Genomic DNA, 21,764 nt, shown 5'->3' with positions numbered 1-21,764 from the left:
GAAAGCCTGAATTGTTTCCCTCTAAAATTATCAAACTTCTGGAAGGAAATAGAATAAAATCTTTATCTTGAATTAGGCAAAAATTTCAGAGATAAATGCAAATCGCATGAACCGTAAAAGAAATAACTGATAAATTCAAATTTATCAAAATTAAAACATGTTTTTCCTTCAGATACATCAACAAAAATAAATAAATAAATGAATAAAAGGCAAACCAGAGAGCAGAAGATAAATATGCATTTATCATAAATATGCATATGCATATTTAACAGGCAAAGTACTTAGAATCAAGGTAAATAAAAAACCATTAGGACTCTATCATTAGAAGTCAAAAAAAATTTAAATAAAGATCAACCACGGATGTTAACAGCTATTTTAACAAGGAAAATAGACAAGTGGCCAGTAGCCACATGAAAACATGCTCAACATTCCTAGCATAAGAAAACACAAATTAAAGCCACAATGAGATACAAATATACACACCAGTGTCGATGAGAATGTGCAGTAACTGGAACTCTCACATACTCTTGGTGGGACAGTTAAATTGTATAGTCACTTTGGAAAACTCTTTACCAGTTTTTTGTTTGTTTCAGTTTGTTTATTTTGAGAGAGAAAGAGAATCACAAGTGGGGGAGAGTCAGAGAGAATGAGGGACAGAATCTCAAGCAGGTTCTGAACCATCAGTGCAGAGCCCAATGCAGGCTCCCTCTTAAGAATCGCGAGACCATGACCTGAGCCGGGATCAAGAGTCAGAAGCTCAACTCACTGCACCACCCAGGTGCCCCTGTAACAGTTTTTCGTTTTTTTTTTTTTTAATTAAATGTGCACCTATCATATGACCCAGAAAATAAAAGCATATGAGGAAATATTGTGAAGTGATAGAAATGTACTATGTATCTTGATTATAGTGGTGATTATACAATCATACCTTTTTCAAAAGTCACCAAATTGTATACTTAAATTCAGTGAATTTATCTTACATAAATTATGATTCACACTCAATTGATTTTTTAAAAAGACAATTTCAAACATTCCTACTGGATTATTTGATGAATTAGGAAGTACTATTCTTTAAGATACAATAAAAGTATTTTGGTTATGAAAACTACATATTAGAAAAAAAATCCCTATCATTTGCAGTTACATACTAAAATACTTAACAGATACAATGTTTCAGTGTCTAAGGTATGCTTCAAAATCATCCATAGACTAGAAATATGAGGGGGTATTTAAGAAACAAAACTTACCATATATTAAGAATTATTGAAATTGGGTGACCGGTACATGAAGTATATTACACTATTTCATTTTTGTGGCCTTTTGATAATATTTATTAAAAAATAAATAAATATGTTAAATGTAAGAGAAGGAACTTAAATTAGCTGTCTTTATCATAACTACCCATGATATAAGATGGTATATACTGTTAATACCAGGAAATAAGGTTCAAAGTGTACCAAGTAAGTTGCAGAACTAAGTTTATAAAACAAAGTTTCCTATATCCAATCCATGACTCCCTAAATGTTCTATTGTCGTACACACATAGAAAGAGAGAGAATACTAGCAAGCTAAAGATACTAGATCTAGATTAATAAAGACTTCAAAGATTATTAAAAGAATAGGTGGAGCCATCTTAGAGACTGTTAACACTAAAGGAGTCAATGAAATAAAACTTGCTATTTTCTATTTTATTCAGCTATGGCTTAAAAACATCAAGCTTTGTAAACACATTTGCCTTTTATCTGTCACAACCATTTTTAAAAATTGCTTGTGGGGGCACCTGGGTGGCGCAGTCGGTTGAGCATCCTACTTCAGCCAGGTCACGATCTCACGGTCCGTGAGTTCAAGCCCCGCATCAGGCTCTGGGCTGATGGCTCAGAGCCTGGAGCCTGTTTCCGATTCTGTGTCTCCCTCTCTCTCTGCCCCTCCCCCATTCATGCTCTGTCTCTCTCTGTCCCAAAAATAAATAAACGTTGAAAAAAGATTTTAAAAAATTGCTTGTGGAAATATGTTTGAAGGAAAGACAAATCTGAAGAGCAGCACTGTTCCTACAGTTCACCATTATGTACCTCAACCTTGGGAAACGGGTTAGTATCTTCTTAATGTTGCAGCCACTTCGGGGCTACCAGTGCCACTTCACTGATCTAAACCTACAGAACAGGGTGTTACTCGGAAAACGGAACGCTTTTACCAAAAAGATTTCCTGAGAAAATTTACTCATTATTCTGGCATTTCAATCATGTTTTAATATTAAGAACATTGTTTTCTTTGTTGGGTGTGTCTGGAATTATGTCCAAAACAAAAATTCAGAAGAGTTTAAAGCTATTATAACCACTTGCCATAGCTGAATTCAGGGAAAATGTATTTTAAATGATGAAGCACATTCCTCATCCACAATTTATCAAAAGGTATCCAGGAGAAAGATTAATGGATAGACTTGGACAATCAAAAGCCTATGGTCTATTTTTTTTTCTGATGCAGTAATAACACTCTCTTTACTGCTTATAAGAGTATAAACCTTCTGAGGAAAGAGGGGCAGATAGGAACCAGTAGAGAGATAGCTGTTTTGGATGTTGATTCCATAATTTGTCAATCAGTAATACAGAGCTAACTCATCCTATATTCATTGAAGAAGAATTTTATTGACAAAATAAGATATTTTACTTTATTTTTGTTTCAATTTTTTAATTTAAATTCTGGTTAACATATAGTGTAATATTGGTTTCAAGAATAGATTTTAGTGATCCATCACGTATCACACCCAGTGCTCATCACATGTCCCCTCCTTGACACTCATCACCCATTTAGCCTATCTCCTGCCCACCTCCCCTCCAGCAACCTGTTTGTTCTCTATAGTTAAGAGTTTCTTTTGGTTTGCTTCCCTCTCTTTTTTTATCCCCTACCCCTATGTTTATCAGTTTTGTTTCTTAAATTCCATATATAAGTGAGATCATACAGTATTTGTCTTACTCTGACTGACTTACTTCACTTAGCATAATACACTTTAGTTTCATCCGCATTATTGCAAAAGGCAAGATTTCATTATTTTTGATGGCTGAGTAATATACCATTCTATATGTGTACCACATCTTCTTTACCCATTCATCGATGGATGGACATTTGGGCTCTTTTCACAGTGTGGCTATTGTTGATAGTGCTGCTATAAACAGCAGGGTGCATATATGCCTCTGATCAGTATTTTTGTATCCTTTAGGTAAATACCTAGTAGTGCAAATGCTAGGGCGGGGGGGTAAGGTAGTTCCATTTTTAACTTTTTGAGGAACCTCCATACTGTTTTCCAGAGTGGCGAAAAATAAGCAATTTTATTTATTTATTTATTTATTTTTTAATTTATTTTTGAGAGAGACACAGAGTGCAAGTGGGGGAGGGGAAGGGGGGGGATACACAGAATCTGAAGCAGACTCCAGGCTCCGAGCTGTCAGCACAGAACCCGACGTGGGGCTTGAACCCACAGACTATGAGATCACGACCTGAGTCGAAGTCAGATGCTTAACCAACTGAGCCACCCCAGCGCCCCCAAAATAAGCAATTTTAAAGCATGATTATACTTGGGTGATAGGAGCTTAGAATGATGAACCCAGTTGTGTATTACAACATGAACTTCTCATATCCATCAGTCCTTATGAATTAAGATTTTCTATTTCATCAATATGTAATGAGCCCTAACCATTCAGTCTTCCTCCAAACTTTCTTTGTAATCTGGGAGCAAATGAATAATTCTTTAGCAATGTACTTCAGCAATATATATTGTCTTCCACAGACAACACCCTAGACTGGTAAGAGATGTTTTTTTTTTTGTTTTTTTTTTTTAGAATTTAATACCATTTTAATCAATTAATCATATAAATGCTATTTGCAAATAGTATAAGAGAAATTTTCAACACACATTTATCAAGTTCATTTTCAATACTGTTGTGTATAATATTCAAAAAGAAACCATTAAAATATGGATATTCATGTATTCAGTGGAATAATTTATATTCCATGCTAGGAGAAAAAAAGTCATGGAAACTACTTTATATTCACTGAGATCTTGCTAATCTCCAAAATACTTAACCTCTACAGCATAAAAATTGAAATCTTTTTATTCTACTTATCAATGGCTCTTTCCCAATTAAACATTATAATTTTTTAAGATGGAAACATAAATATAAGCATTAATATCAAGTATTTCTTGCCATGTATATTATTATTTTTATTTTATTTACTTATTTTAGTGAGACAGAGACAACATGTGAGCACAAGCATGGGAGGGGCAGAGAGAGAGGGAGACAGAGGTTCCTAAGCAGGTTCTACACTGACTACATAGGGCTGGAACTCACAAATAGTGAGATCATGACCTGAACGGAAAACAAGAGTCAGGCACTTAACCAACTAAGTCACCCAGGGGTCCTGCCATGCATATTCTTTCATTAAAAATAAGAAGAAAGCAAGTCAAATGGACTCAGAGATACCCCTCCCCCTTTAATTGTCTAAGATCAGAGGTATTTCAAATAAAACTTGGGTGGTAGTGTAAGAGAGATCAAAATTTGAGCTTTTCGGCCTAACTTAAAACCAGTCGTAGGAAATGTTCCAGAAACACTGCTATCCTGAAAGACATAATCATTTATTTTTAAAAGTGTACCTTTCAAGAAACATTAATGTACTTTATCTGCAGTATAAGATAGTATTCCTCTAGATTTTTTTGTGCTTCATTTTTGAGAGGAAAAACTAAGGCACTAAGAGGAAAACTTTTTTTCATGCCAGCTTCTAAGTGAGATAACAGTAAACAAAAATATGGCAAATGTATCACATTTCCTTCTAATTATTATGTACATGCTATATCATCTATTGATCTATCTATAAATACATATTTAATCATGATTTTATATGAATATTTAAGGATACAATTAATATACCACATAAGAGTTTTATATATCATTTTTTCTTGACTTTTTAAGGACTATACTATGACCCATAGCATAATTTAAATCATATAATAATAAAATACTTGAAAATGAAAATTCAAGAATCTTTTTCTGTCTCCTTAGTGAAGCTAATGATTTCTTTTACACTTGGACAACATGTACATTTTTATCAATAATTAAACAATAAAAAGGAACCATTGTGCACTGTTGGTGGGAATGCAAATTGGTGTAGCCACTGCAGACAACAGTATTGAAGGCTCCTCAAAAAATTAAAAATAGCACTACCATATGATCCAATAATTCAACTACTGGGTATTTACCCAAATAAAACAAAAATATTATTTCAAAAAGATACAAGCAAACCTATATTTACTGCAGCAATATTTACAATAGCCACTGTATGGAAACAATTTGAGTGTCCATCGAAAGATGTATGAATAAAGATGTGGTAAACATATACAATTGAATATTATTCCACCATCAAAAAATAATGACATCTCGCCACTTGCAACAACATAGATGGACTTGTCGGGTATAATGCTAAGTGAAATAAATCAGTCAAAGACAAATAGCATATGATTTCACTTATAGGTGGAATTTAAGAAAAAAAGCAAATGAACAAAGGGAAAAAAGAGACAAACCAAAAAATAGACCCCTAACAAGAGTGAACTAGCAAAAGATTCCTAGAGTGGGGAGGTAGATGGGAGGATGGGTGAAAGAGATGAAGGGGGATTAAAAAATAATAAGATTCTCAAAATAAGATGAAATAGTAACAAATTACCAGATGCGTCACTATTTGGAAAACATTTAGTCATTTACGTTGTCTTTTTGCTTTAATTATGACACTGTATATTTACCTTCAAAGGAATTAAATTTGCACATGAACTGCACTTTATTTACTTTTTAATTTTTTTCAGTTTATTTATTCTGATAGAGAGACAGCATGAGTGGGGGAGGAAGAGAGAGGGAGGGAGACAGAGAATCCCAAGCAGGCTCCACACTGCCAGCACAGAGCCAGATGTGGGGCTTGACCTCAAGAAACTGTGAGATCATGTCCTGAGATGAAACCAAGAGTTGGATACTTAACTGACTGAGCCACCCAGGTGCCCTGAACTTCTGTACACTTTAAAAAAAAAAACTAGTAAATTAGAAAATTTAAGTTAAAAAAAAAGAGAGATCAGTCTTAGTGTCTTCACTAAGGCAATTATGTCTCATTGTTTATAACTCAACAAAGTAGAGAGTATTTTGCATGAGATCAGAGAATTTAAGGTTTTCAATCCCTTTAAACACTTGTAAAACAAGATCAACAAACAAGCACTCAATCTCAAAATTTTTAAGTTGAAGGAAATTATCCTTGAGTCATATCTGTTTAAATATCTAAATAAAAATTATAGACTCTACTAAGTTCTTGTTCTCTTCCAGATCGGACACTTTAGATTTGATGAAGGTCACTCCATGGAAGAAAGGGTAGAAAATGAGAGGTCGGTCTCCCAATCCTGGTAAAGTTGTCTTAAAAAAATAAAAGACAACATAAGCTACATGAAACCACTAAATCAATTACTTCTAAGTCAGTGTTCAGTTGGAAGGCCTTCTTCATGACCAGTTTTGGCAATTAAAATGATTACCCAATTGACTAGTTCTCACTCTTGTGATTTTTCAAGTAGGCATTCCAACCCAAAGGCTTTCAGGGTAACAAATTCTCCCACTTGGAAGTATTTTGCTCAAGGACAGATTAGAGTAAAAATAATTAAGCTGCACATTTTAAATAGCTTTGCTACTAATTCCTCTTATGGCCTATAAATGAGATCTTTCATAATAGAAAAGAATAAAAATGTGGGAATAAAGGGAATGATTTCCATTTTTGCAGTTAATTAAAAATTCAATGCTTTACTCTCCTCCATGTTAATATGCATTTATCTACATTTCAAACTCTGACACTTTGCATCTACTTTCCTATAGCTGATCTAATTATGGATTTAAAAAATCTATAACATGCAAATATTCTATAAAATGCCATGCTCTGCTTTAATTTACCATTGCCAAGAGTCTTTTTTTTTGGTATAGTGTCATTTACCATGCATTTCAAGGTATTTAATAATATTCATATTAAAGATAAATGTTTGCAGAAACACTATTTGAAGAGGCTACGCTAATATATATCCTCAAAGTGCTTCTGCATGTTGGTTAGTTATAAACTTTATTTAGCTATCTCCATGAACTAGGAGCAGCATTTTGACCACTCTACCCGATATGACATAAATAGCATGAACACCTGCACAAAGTTATATATTTTTCCATTTGCTCAGAAAAAAAATACCCATAACTTAGTAATGAGAGGGTGTCAATGAATTATGAATAATTTCTGTGTAAATGAAGGCAATATAATCAGACCCCTTGTACCAGACAGGTATTATGTTTTTCCACAAGGATTCATTTTAGTTAATTTAAGTTGAATCATTAAGCATTACAATTTGGCAGCTGCCAGAAAGATGACAAAAAATAAGCAGCTACAATTGTTCAAGGACATGCTCTGAACTATTCAGTTTATAAATCACCTCCTGGCATTCATATCAGATAATAAAACTTTCCCCCTTTAACTGGGTTTGGATAACTAACTGTCGGCTTTAATATCACCCAAATGTTAACACCAATTGTTATGTCATTGGAAAAAAGTCATTAAATAAGCAATATTTCTCAACGAATACCTTTTGAGGTTTTAAATGGGATATATAATAAAAAAGGAAATATTCAGCATCCATACAAAATGATTAAGTGGTAGCTTGTACATAAATAGAAATTTCTCTAAATACTTCTGGCAAATTACAGTATTGTCATGCTTTCTATCTTAACCTTTGGCTTTTCTCTTTAGCCCTCATGCTTAGCTATGGATGGCCCTGGGATAGTTTCATAATATAGAGCATTGCTGAACCTAAGATGAAGTAAAAAAAAAAAAAGTCCTATAGTAAGTACAATAAAACCTTGGATTGTAACTTGTTCTGTGAGTGTTCCACAAGACAAACAAACATTTCTAATAAATTTTAACTTGATAAACAAGCAATGACTTGCAATACTAATAGTACATGATGCCAAAGGTCACATGGTCACAACTGAGCCAGTGGTTATTCTCTCTCCTTCTCTGTCTCTCTCTCTCTCTGCCTCTCTCTGTCTCTGTCTCTCTCGCTGTGGGATTGTGGGTGATTGTCTCCCATACTCAGACCCTTGGTCTCAGGCCATGGTGTTTGGCAGAAATCAGTGATTTTTCAGAACAGTGGAAGGTGTCCACAACCGGCACAAGTGTATTTTTTGTCACTTCAAAGCACCTACGGACAGCCCTTTGCTTTCCGTACAAAAGTAAGCTTAGGAATGCTTTGCTTCATTTTAGGTCAGGCTGCCTACAGATGTAGACCCTTTCCTCTGCTGCCTTATTGCCAATTACATCAAATACAGTATATGACAAGAGTTTATTAATACTGTACTGTATTAATATACTGTACTGTATATCCATGGGAGAATATACAATGGCTCCCATGCGGAAAAAGATGCCATTGAGCCAATAGGTAGCAGTGATTCCGTGAGTGATAGTGAAAGTCATCCTACACAATAACCCTCCTCTGTCTTGTGTCCCTCACACCAACCATGAAGGATTTCAGAGGTGAGTGCAGGTTAATTTGTTTATTTTTCTTTACATTTTGTATTTTCTTTATTATTTTATATTCTATTACAGTATTGTAATCATTTTTACATGAGTATTTTTGTGTTGTGGAACAAATCATTTGCGTTTCCATTATTTCTTACAGGGAAATTCGCTTTGATATACAAGTGCTTTGGATTACAAGCATGCTTCTGGAATAAATTATGTTCACAAACCAGGGTTTCACTGCATATACTTTCTGGGGAGTAGAGGAGGAGAGAACTAGCTCTACAACCATGAGTGAATTATAAATCTGTGAAATGAGTGAACTTGCCAGGATTATCTCTAAGAATGCTTCTAGTGCTAATAGTGTATTATTCCAACTAAATGCAAACACCTTATGGGCATATAATGAACTTTATGATGGCTTCCTAATCTCTCAGACATGAGCAGTTTTTATACACATTGCTGATTTAAAAATTAATGTGTGTGTATATGTTACGTTATATTTTTGATTTATGCAAATTTATGCGATAGATCAACTGCATTTATGTTAACCATGCCATAACTTCTCATGTTCAAGTGTACCTTACTTTTAGTTCCAAATATTTCATAATTGGTTGATTTCAATATTCTGTATGAATTTCAGAAAGAAAGGAAGGGAAAGAGTAAAAGGATTTTAGCTCAGGGAAAAGACTAAAAAGAACCACACAGTAGGTTTGGAATAGCAGGAAGCAGACATTAAGGAGAGCATCACAAGAATAAATAAAGCTTGATCTTGGTACTCTTGATCTTTTAAAATGCAATCTTTCTGCTAAACCAATAGTACGTGTATACTTCTGACAAATCTTCCTACTTCTGATGCTGCAGATAACCCAGGGAAATGCTGCCACCATGTTATAACCCAGGATTTAAAAGCCACTGGGCCCATATTTGTGGTCACTTGAACATCTGTACTAATAGCGCTTGCTCAGATGCTTGGGGCACAAAGCCTAACTATATATATTTGCTCCCCAAAACAATTTCACTGGAATTTTTGCATTTTGATTCCAGAGCCTTTCTTTCCTACTCCCTTGCTTTCTTTGTAAAGACATTAGTTAGAGAAAGGAATAACGAAACCAGCTAATACAACTACTAGTAATGTAAGCCAACCCAAAGCAATGTTATCAGAAGAAGGAAGTATTCCATTTCCAGACAGTGGTTACTCAGACTTGTATGAGCAAAAAGTCATAAAATGTAAGCATGCCACCAAAAGGTACAAGACTGTCAGAATCTAATCATTCTTGAGGTCACATGTTTGGACATTTCTTTTTTTTCAACCATTTGTATTCTAAGGTCAGCTCAACTTACACACACCTAAATAAGCTCTTCATACTTCCTCTCCAAAAATTCTCCAAGAAAGAATTATCACACCATCCCTAATTATTGTTTAGTTCAATTGTCTGTGGCTTTTTCTCATTATAATATTATTACCCTAAAAGTGGTCTATACCTGGGCGGGGTGGGGGGCGTGGGGGCAGGGGGGCAAAACCGACAGTGGTTTAGCCCAGCTCAGTTTTACTCATTTACTCTAATAGTTGATTCAATGACATTATTTACTCATCTCATTGTTTTGTTTTCAAAAATAAACACATTGAAGCCTCATTCTCCTTTCTTACAGATTTCTATTAATTTTTATTTGCTTCATCTAGTCCATATATTCTCCTCAATGTATTAACTTAGAATATTTTCTTTCCTTGAATTAAACATACTGTGTTTTTCTCCTTCAGTGTAAGAGTTTGCTGTTCTGAACCATATACTAGTGCAATTAGTAGTGAATTGACAAAAGATGTCACATACAAATAAAATCATTGCCACACAAGTTCATTTCCATGTTTCCTCCCACTTAGCCTATGATCAATAGAGATTTGCCACTGAAAAATGCAGAGGTTTATTGAGGTGTCAATTTTGAAAACAGAGCAGAGTACAACACTATAAAAGTAGAAGCTTTTGGCATTGATCCATTTGTCAAACTTTTTAAATTAGTTTACATTTCCAGTACTATCTCTCAAGGTAATGAGCCTAGTAATGTCATATTTTTATAGCATTTCTGTGTTGACAAACTTTCATTTGTATTAAATAACCATGTCCAATATAGACTTCAGGATTTGCTAAGTCATTTACTTGATTCATTTAATTCCTTATTTTAAAGAATTTGTCCAAATCACTTCTTAGCCTTCCTTTTTTTGTCATATGTATTAGCAGGAAAAAAATTATATAGTTGAATATAATTGCACCAATTTTTAAAATCTTAATATAAAAATAAATATGACTTAACTGTTTTTATAAAGATATTTCGACCTTTCCCTATAATCTCACTCAAAATAATTGATTTTTAAAAATTTAACCTTGAAAAAATGTCATCATCAATAAGAAAAACAGTAACTAAACTTTATAATAAATAAAAACTGGAGAGTCATTGCCAAATCAAATTTTCATGGTGATGAATACGCCTAACCTCTTACTTCATCTTTGAAAATCACCATTGAATATCATAATTTTGATCAATAAAAAAAAATAACAAGTTTTAGGTACTAAATTGTTATGGAGGAAAACACAAGGTGACAGATCTCAATTACACGGTTTCAGTGTTTCTTTTTTCTAAGGAAGTTTAATCTAGAAAAAGCCAACATCTTTGGTTTTTCTTCACCTTTATTCGCATTTACAAAGACACAACTTTTTAGGTGAGGGCAGAAGAGTTTAATCAAATCTAATACAGGTAATATCTTGGTGCTGATCATGCCACATGGTACCATCCAAGGTAGTCTGTGAGACTGACAAGGGAAATGAGTATTGAATAAGAAAATGAAGTTTGTACTGCTTTCCTCTCAACTCCCCCTTCAGCCTCCCAGGCCTTCTCTTACACACCAGTTGTGATCCCTCCTCCAGGCCTTCATATTAGCAGTTCTCTCTTCCTCGGACACCTTTCCACCATATACCCACCTGGCTACCTAGCTCTCTCATTTGCTTCAGGTATTTACTTTCATCATTCTTTCAATGAAGACTTTCTGGTCACTCTCTCAAAAATATAAATCTCTTTTTCCCAAGATGATTTTTGTATAAGTATCACTGCCTAACTTACCATATATTTATTTATCTTGGTTAGTGTCTGTCTTCCTACTAGATATAATCTCACATGAGGGCACGGGTTGTTTTTGTCTGTTTTGTTTACTGCTGTGCTTTGGCAAGAGAAGGGAGATAAAAGAAGTTTCATGGCAAAAAGGAGACAAAGAAAAGAAGAAAGTGGGTAGGGAGAGAAGGAGAAGGAGGATCTCAAATTCTTTAAGGTGAATAAGAAAATTGCATACTATGCATTTTTGGGAAAGTAAAACTTCCTTGGATTTCTCAGTGCTTCTGAGCACTTAGCCTTAAAGTGACAAAGGCTAAAAAGCCTTAGCCTCCAGAAACACAGAAATGTATGCAATATAAATATGGAGAAAATTTGCTTTCCTTTTCCCAGAAATATTGTACTTCACATGCCATGCAAATTAGATTAATAGCCACTTTCTAGCTAGTTTCTCTGATCTGAAAGGATAATACAATTTACCTAAGAGGGTCAAGTGACAGCTCAGCCAAGTCCCTATGTTAAGGCACAAGGTACAAAAAAGATAACCACTATCTCAAAATGTCAAAAATGATGGATCCCCAAATTTAAATAAATTTCTGGGCCTTAAAAACTTGTGGCACTCAGGTTTTTTCTGGCCTTTGAAAGATACATTTATACTCCAAAAAGTTAGGATGAAAGGCCAGGACCAGTCTTAAAAGAGAGAAAAAAAATGTTTATCCTCTCTCCTTTTGGGAGGGAAAGATGGTCGCTCTCTCTCTTCTATACATAAATGAAAAAAAATCCATTCTTTTCTATTCCTGTCTATGGGATGTAACTTGCCACCCACAGTGAAAGATTCCATTGGTTCTCATTGTTTTGCTGCAGGTATAGATGTGGAAGACCAATTCTTAACTACTACTCTGGCTATCTGGTTGTATCAATAAAGAACTTGACCCAGTGTCTTATTATATTTATACACACACACACACACACACACACACACACACACACACACCTGGTAATATTCAATGTTGATGAGGGTCAAAAAATTCTTGCAATCAAATAATATGCATTTCACATAGCTCTCTATATAGATACAAAGAACAGAGAAAATAGATGACCACATATTATTGTGAGGCCTTGTGTGCCCAACTGGAGAAATGCTCTCAGCAGCCAAGATAAAGTAGTTTAAACTATGAAAGAAAAAGGGGTAATTTACACTTTATTCTAAATTAGAAAAAAATGATTGGACTCATGACAGAATAACTCTTTCCTTTTAAAGTAGCGGTATAACAGCCTACTAGGTAATTACTTTGATATTAAATGTCTATAATTTCAATTTCATGATAGCTTATAATGGCTCAGAGAACGAATGAGGAAATACAGATTAAGACTGTCATTATGTATTTACATAGTCAAAAAAACCCTTACAATTTGAATTTATAAAATGTTAATTCATATGAGCTATTTTTTTTCTTTTTTTCTTCATAAAATAGTCCTTTGGGAGGGAATGAAAGCAAGAACACTGGGATTTCTCAATTTAAAAACTATTACTTCAAGAGTCTATGGGGAGGGCTGCTTCAGAAATATCTTCCAGCATTTGTCAATTTGTTTTCTTTCTTATTTTCCAAACTAAGCAATTGAAAATGTGTAAAGAGAAATAAAATATTGTGAAGCCCAGCTGTCTGTGGGACACATGTTTATGTCAGTCATCACACTCATGATCTATTGCTGCAATAAATCAAAAGAAGCACACTAGTTGTGCAATTTATTACAGCAGTATATCAGCAGGGTGAGGCCTCCAGGAACTGAGTTACAGACATGAACGTTGCATCATTGCTTTTATTTACTTCCTCTATTTAAGTTTGATATAAGAAGACAGAGTGGGGGGACCTAAGGTCAAAATTGAAAACTTCTTTTGCATAATTTTCCAAACAACTTTCAACATTTAAACCAAGGCAACATTATTAGTTTCCTGTGATTTGTTTTTCTATGGCAATTGTTGATAATTAAGTCTTCCTTTCATTCAACAAACATTTATTGAGCTAGATAAAAATTAATTAATTCATTAAATCTGTCTCATCATAAAGCTGGACCTATTTTATAATACCAGGGGCATTTGCACTCAAGCCCCATTATCTGTTTCTTCGTTACCAGATAGTAAGTAACGAAGTAAGTTACTTTGCCTTGCCCCAGCCCCATACACTATTTACCCTTCTAGGTCCAAGGGTAACTTGGACCTTACCTTGCCCCAGCCCCATACACTATTTCCCCTTCTAGGTCCAAGGTTTAAAAAAACATTTAACATATTGTGAGTCGCTTTGTCACATAATGCTTGAGAACTGCTTCAATACTTGTATTATATATTACAGATATCTATAAATCATCAAAATAGTTTGTGGTTAATAACATTTATACCCTTGCTACTAAAAGTATGGAAACATCTTAGGAATATAAAGTCTCTGGCTCTGAACAAGACCTACTAAGTCAAAATTTGCATTTTAATAACATCTCTGGTTGATCTGAATGCACATGAGAATTTGAGAAGCACTGGTTTGTTAAGTAACAAATTCTCCCAATCATTAGGTCTGTGTAATGTATCTTTGGGCCTAAGAACAAGATTGAAACATTTAAAACACACCAAAAAATGCTAATGTTTTCCTAAGACAAAACTGCTTGGGGAAAAGGTAGCAAATATACAAGGACAGTTTTGAAAAGATCATGGATTGTAAAAGGACACATAGCAAGTGAAAGGACTCAGTCCTTTGTGTCTTATGATTTTGATTTGATTACTGACCTCAAGTTAGCTAACTTTCAGTGCCTCACTTGGTAAAACTGAAAAAAAGTTGCTTTGGTGATAATTATGTCAAACACAGACTAAAAGAGTTAGATACCCACTAAATGGCAGCTGTTATTAAAAAAATATTTGATGGTTTTGAGCAGCTCAAATACACGAGTATTGTTACAAAAATTTGTAAGTTTTTGGAGGGTCAGAATAAAGCCAATGGCACTATCCCTGGTCCTGAATGATCAGACTTTATTACTGAAATACTTTCTAGTCTTTAGTTACCTGACTTCTGTTGTGTAAGACGCCTTATGCACTTGGGATGAGCACTGGGTGCTGTATGTAAATGATGAATCACTACATTCTACTCCTGAAACCAATGCTACACTGCATGTTAACTAACTTGAATTTTAAATAAATAAGTAAATAAATAAATAAATAAATAAATAATAAGTTCTAGAGACCTTTTCTATAACATTGTGCCTATAGTCAACAATAGTGTATTGCATAATTGAAATTTGCCAAGAGAATAGATGTTAAAGGTTATTCACACACAAATAATTGGTAACTATGTGAGGTAATAAATATGTTAGTTAGCTTGATTGTAGCAATCGCTGAACAATGTATATGTTTATTAAAACACTACAATGCACACCTTAAATATATACATTTTAATTTGCTATTAAAACAAAAAGCACACCTTATGTAACACTTCATATCCTTTCAGCCACATTGGCTTTAAGACTTATCGCCACTTTTCTTTCTTCTCTTTTCTTTTCTTTTTCTATAATCAATGTTATTAACAACTTCATGTAAGCATAGTGCTCTCACTTCATGTCTGTGCCTGGAGCCTCTGACCATTCCTCAGGTGGTGGGAAATTAATGGCCCATGGGTCAAATCTCCAAACAAGAGGAAAGGACCAGAAGAAATATTTGTCTCCTTCCCACTACACTACTTGCCAATGGAAACTCCTGAAGTGTGAGAGTTTATCTGGCTTCTCTGAAGACAGTTTCAAGAGATGATGAAATCCATTGCACCTGATCCCAAGAAGTTTTCAGCTCTATTGTACACCTCTTCCTATATGCCCTTTCTCCTTTTCAGACCATTCACTTCTTCCCTCACTACTACTTCCTGGGATTTCATACCTAGTAAAGAACTAGAATATAAACTCTCTTCTCAGGCTCTTTTTTTTTTTAATTAAATCTGAATGAGATAAATGTTTTCACATATTTTTTGTCCTTATCTGAATACAACTTCTATTATCATTTGTTTTAAATTGTTCTTTTAATTGACACATTACCATAACGGAAATCCACTATCAGTTAGAAGAAACAGAATGCAACTCTAAAAATGTCCACAAAGAAATGGAAACAATATTATCAAGTTATAATTAGATGCTATTACCCACCAAACTGTAGTCTGAGTTCTCTCTTCCCTGCCCCCCACCCTCCAACTCAGTAATAGAGTAAGTGTCACAGGGGTGTTAAATATATAATAGCAACACAATTCACCTTGCTTCCTAAGTCAATCAGAAGTTTAAAACAGAATTAAGAAGATAATGACTTTTCACACTAATGTATTAACTTTAAATTGGTGCTGTTTCTGCATACCACCTGCTATCATTGATAAAGTCCTACATTTGGGGGGGAAATGTTCTGGGCTCTGTGGACACCAAGATTTTGATAAATGCTATGCAAATTCATTCAGAAACTCTGAATCAGGTAAGAGAGATCCAAACTCTAAATTAAAAAAAAATGATATTCTCATTTAGTGTATGTTTGATTATATCTTGAGTAAACTCCTTTATGTTTATAGTAGCCTATAATAGTGAATCCAAATTTTTACTAGGCATAACAATCAACTGGGAACATTAAAATTGAGATCCACATCTCATTCAGGAATTCTGATTTAAATTGTTCTTGAATGGGGTAGATATCAGTATTACACAAAAGCTCCCCATGGGATTCTAATGTGCAATTAAGAAATTGTTCTACATATTCTAATGTATCATTGATAAATTAAGACATATATGCTCTTTCCTCCTGTCTGAGGCAGCATTATTCTGGGCATTTAGTTTTGATTCAAGTAATATGCCCTTTAATGTCTCTACCATTAAGCATCTCCAGAGGTAGATGGTCTGGTCATTTGATAGCTTAGCTTTCTGAGGGGGCCAGTAGAAGCACATGAGGTACTGTTCCTGTTTCCCCACTGTACTGACCTCCAGGCTCCCAATACTGAGAATAGACATCTGGCTACTTTAGTCCTCAGTGTCTGGAATTAGGATCTTATCAGGATAAACTGTTGACTATACAAATTTGCAGCTGCTACATTAGGATCACAGGATTCTGTTTGAATCTTGGTGGAAATATTAGCCTAAGAGTCTGCAGTAGTGCTTGCTTTTAGAAGTTCCTTCTTTCATGTGAGTAACTATTTAGTTTTATCACCCTCTAAGATATACCTTTACTCAACATTATTTACATTTTCCTTCCATTTTTCTTTATTATTTTTTGATCTCTAATAAATAGGCAATAACTGAGCTTGTTTATCTTACTAACTTAATTTTAACTTAGTTTTAAATATTAGCTTGTCCTTTTAGTAATTTAACAACCTAATTGAAAATTATTAAATGTATTATATATCTTGATGGCCAACCATATTTTTTGATGATTTATTAGTCATGAGCTAGTAGAAATTACTTAGCATTTTGATTTTCATTACCTTTTATATATTTTCAAAGCTCCCTGTGTAAACAAAAGATCTTGTTACAATAGCTTTGCAAATCTTAGGGCCATGGAAAATATCTATTTTTCATATTAAACAATTCTGTTCCCTTCAACTAAATCAAAGTAATATATAACTTCAAAGGTTTCCCTTAACGTCTTGGCTGCTGGGAAGCTCAGAAACAAGTGTATGTTTTTGTTTCTTATTACAGACATATTGTACCTGAGCTTTTATTTTAGACTAGTTTAAATCATTTTTTAACTAGTTTAAATAATAATTACTGTTTAAATAATAATTAAACCATAATTAATTTGTTTTAATAAGTTTTCTGGCATTGTAAAAGTTTTCAAGAGTCAAACACAGAAAGAAATTTCAAGATACTGTCTCAAGCTTAAATAAATTTATGTTGGTTTTTATGCATGCAATTAACAAGAAATACATTAAAATCATCTAGAGACAATGCAAAAACTTAACCAGAGGGGTGCCTAGTTGGCTCAGACAGTTGAATGTCCAACTCTTGATTTCAGTTCAGGTCATGATCCCAGGGTTGTGGGATGGAGTCCCACTTTAGGCTACATGCTAAGCCTGAAGCCTGCTTGAGATTCTATCTCTCTTTGCTTCTGCCCCCTCTCCTGCTTGCTGTCTCTCTCTCTCTTCACTCTCTCTCTCTCTCAAATTAAAAAAAATAAAAAAAATTAACTAGACATTCAGAGAAAAATTCATGTAAGCTAATTAAGAATCTCCTGAATTTAAATATGAAGATTTCCAATATCCTACTTTCCCCCTTACATACTGATTTATTTCACCAAAGAAAATATTTTTAAAACTTTTTTGCACGCTTTGCCCTCTGTTTGGTTTCCAAGCAAAATTCATTAGGAAAAAATAGGTTCGTGTGTGTTTGCATGCACGTGCAAGATGGCTTTCCTCAGCTATCTGTTCTTTTTCTTTTTGCATATGAATTTCTACAATGAGGCAAGTGGGACAGGTGGCTGCTTTTGAAAATTTTGTCTGATGCTTAACAAATTGAAAGCTTCTAAGAAATACTAGATCAATCCATCAGTATCAGTATCAAATTCTGAAGGGACACCATTTATTTTCTGGGTGAATACACGAGTTGCCCTGGAGATTGACCATTTATTCTTTTCCAGAACACATCTCTTTTGAAAGAGCTCAGCTTCAGTAACACTTTAATTTGCACGACTAACCAAGCTGAACCATCACTGAAATGTATGTGGATTTAAATCAAGGGGATTTGTTCAAAATAAATGCCATTAACCCTACTGCAGTAACATTCTTATCTTACCAAATTGGAATATCAGTTGTACAGACTTCAGAAAATTACCCTGTATGGCTGACTGAGGCCCTCAAAATAGCTAATCTTTGATTTTGGTCTTTTTTTGTAAAGCTGTTTACTTTTTATTTCATTTAGGAAAACATTATTTTAATTTCTCTTTAGTTTATTCATCTATTTACTCATTGCTTCAGCAAATATTTGCTGAATATACCAATGCACCAGACTTTGGGTTATTTGCTTTTGGAAATACAAAGATGAAAATGAATTCTATTCTTGAGATGTTAGTGATCCTATAGAAGAAGGAATGAGGCAATTTATGATTTATTCTAATTGATATAACTCATGTTCAAACAAATGTACATGTGAGTGGTGAATGCAGTTACAAACTTTTAAATTGCGTATATTTTTTAACTTGCATTATTCAAGGAGAATTTTATAAAATCTAGCATTTGTTTACATTTGTTAGGTACCACTTTGCATATACTACTTTAAATCCTCAAAATACCCTCTATGAGGCATAAATTATCAGTTCTATTTTACAGAAGAAACTAAGACATAGAAAGACTAAGAAAATGTCTTAACTAAACTAAACCATAGGTCAAGGATCCGAGTTTTAGACCGATGTCTATCTCTATAAACTAAACTTATTTATTTCTGCTATGTCATACTGCTTTGTGAGAGGTGGTAAGTTTTATTTTGCAGCTAAGATTGTCTGAGTGAATAAAATAATCAAGATATGGCATAATATTTTATACATATTAATATGTAAAAAGATGTGTCCGAAGGCTCACCTATTTGAGTTCCACAAAATCAATGGCAGAATCACAAGAAGTTAGGGTTGGAAGAAAAATTTAAACATAGCTTAAAATGTAGAAACTGTGATTCAAAAGACTAAGTTAATTGCTAAAGATCACATGTCTGTAGAACCAGATTCAGGAATTAAACCAGTGTCATTAAATATCACTTTCAGATTTCTTTTCACTCCTTTCTCATTCTTTCTCAGATACTGGTATTTGGCAATGTCATATCATCGTATAAACTTCATTGTATTCACTCTGTGATAAATGTATCCATCCTGGTTACAGATGATAAAATGTAGACAGCACAATCCACCATCTTTATTTCTACAATATTTAGGTCTCATGGTGAACCACTGTTTCAGTGTCTTTGGGCTCTGGTAAATTATGGCATATAATATGTACTTTAATAAATCTTATCCCATTTAAGCCCACTGGCAAAACATAGACATTCTGTTGTTTTAGAAATTTGTGGAACATGACTTTTATCTTTAAAAACATTTTATAAAACAATAAATAAGGTATTTCCATTTTTCTATTCTGAGTTTTTATAAATCTATAAGCACTGACTTTTGCTTCTGAGAAGATGCACTAGACATATTTTTTTGATTCTTCTCACTAAGTACAACTAAAAACCTGGAAAGTACATATATAACAAATGCAAGAAGACAAAAGTAGAGAGAAGAAGGCAACACAGCTAGTGAACTTGGGACTAAGAAACAATATGTGGATGAGTTCCCTGGGCTTTATTTTTGCCTCATATAACCCAGACTTGGAACTGAGGAAGCTAACAACTCAGAAATGCCAATATGCATAGACAAACAATGACAAAAGCCTCCTCTCTCTAGGCAAAAGACCAGAAAAGATTATAACTAGAAGGCTCTATTCAATCCAAACAGCACATAAAAAACTGTGACCCATACACACCCACACCAGCAAAGGCCAAGTGGACAGCCTGTGCTTAGACTCACATCTGGCTGTAGTGAGGTGCCCTCCCCTCTTCTGCAAGACTACTGTCCGAAGAAGCCTAACGGAGAATTAGGATTTTTAGTATCGTCCAGGAATAATTAAGCTAATCCACAGTGGTGACAGTAGAGACCAGCTGGAAGTTGTCACTCCCATCTTTGTCCAGAAGTAAAGAGACACACGATCGTGCCTTAGGTGTCAATACAGGCTGAGCGGGGACTGTAGCTTCTACTTCACCTGGCACTAACAAGGCAAGACCTCACCTTCCTATGTCATAGTGATATCAGGGAAATCCAGTTAAAACGAAAGGCTTAAATAAGATGCAGAATTTCATACAATGAAAAAACAATGCCCAGGCTCAATGGAGAATCACTCATCATAACAAGAAATAGAAAGATCTCGAGAGACCTAGTCTGAGTGAGGAGTGTATTAATTTGTTCTATTTTTTCCATTAATATATAATAAATCTCTCCATGGAATGAATATATATTTTATGTCATCATTTGTAATGGATTCATAGAATTCTACTGTCTTCTTCTTACCGTTTTATCACCTTTTCCATTAACCCACTATTCTTAAAGATTAGAAAGTTAAATTCAGGTTATAATTTCAATAGCTATTCATGACCAAGGACAATTAAAATATACAAAAGCCAATACTGATATAATAATCTGAACATTAAACTGTATTGCTTGAATTCAAGGAAGTGTCAACAATAATAAAAAACCTGAGCTTCAGTAGCCCCTTCAGTATTCACTAGTCAATGGGCTTATTTGTAATATACTCAACTGCAATGTCTGTTATGTAACTGGCAACAGTGAGCATCAGTTATTTATATTCCATTAGCTAATCTGTTGAAATTGGGGTTCACAGAATGCTTCTGGCAACAAACATCCATTCTATTTTTTGTCTGTAGTCCTTATAGCTGTTCGTAGGTGCAGAATCCCATGTGTTTGAGGCATTCTAGACAGAAAAGAAAGATAACTTGCTGCCAGGAGACCTTTCTACATTTCTCACTTTAAAACAATTTCTTATCTTAGTGGTTCTCAATGGAAGCAGTCCCATCCCTTCTGTGAGTTTTGGAAAGTTTTGGTTGGGTTTCACTTGGTTGTGGGATGGGAGTTGGACAAAGGCATAGGAGGCATTTGACTAGGAAATTCAGTGGTCAGGGACCAGGAATCTGGTTGTACTGCAATATACAGGGCAGTGTTGTAAAAGGAACTGAGACTCAGCCAAGTTTAAAATGTTCTATGAGATATTTACAATGGTGCAAATGTATTTACAATTACGTGAATCTAGACTTGAACTCAATTTTACATATGTACAAAAGTATTTTTTTACAGAGCCCTTTATTAATCACTTACTACTTTCAAGAAATGCAACTTCTACACAAATTGAGGGATGACTTCACTTCGCTGTGCTTAGATAATTATCAAGAACTTATTACCAATTTAAAAGAGTATCTAATCACTTCTTTCCATTTCCTCCCTTAGTTTGTACATTTATATATTGAACTATGTCCTATTTTATTACAAATTACTTCTCATAACTCCTTTA

General features: G+C 34.2%; 1 protein-coding gene across 1 annotated transcript in view; it reads right to left on the bottom strand.

Annotated features, from left to right (window-relative positions):
* Positions 1-21,764, bottom strand: part of LRP1B (LDL receptor related protein 1B) — a 1,918,909-nt gene that overhangs the window by 318,675 nt on the left and 1,578,470 nt on the right. The window lies entirely within an intron of this gene.

The sequence above is a fragment of the Lynx rufus genome, unplaced genomic scaffold (genome assembly GCF_022079265.1).
Source record: "Lynx rufus isolate CCGP_SWC_20201006 ecotype Redwood Valley unplaced genomic scaffold, mLynRuf1.p SCAF_2, whole genome shotgun sequence".
Classification (NCBI taxonomy): domain Eukaryota; kingdom Metazoa; phylum Chordata; class Mammalia; order Carnivora; family Felidae; genus Lynx; species Lynx rufus.
This window is presented reverse-complemented; position numbering and strand designations above follow the sequence as displayed.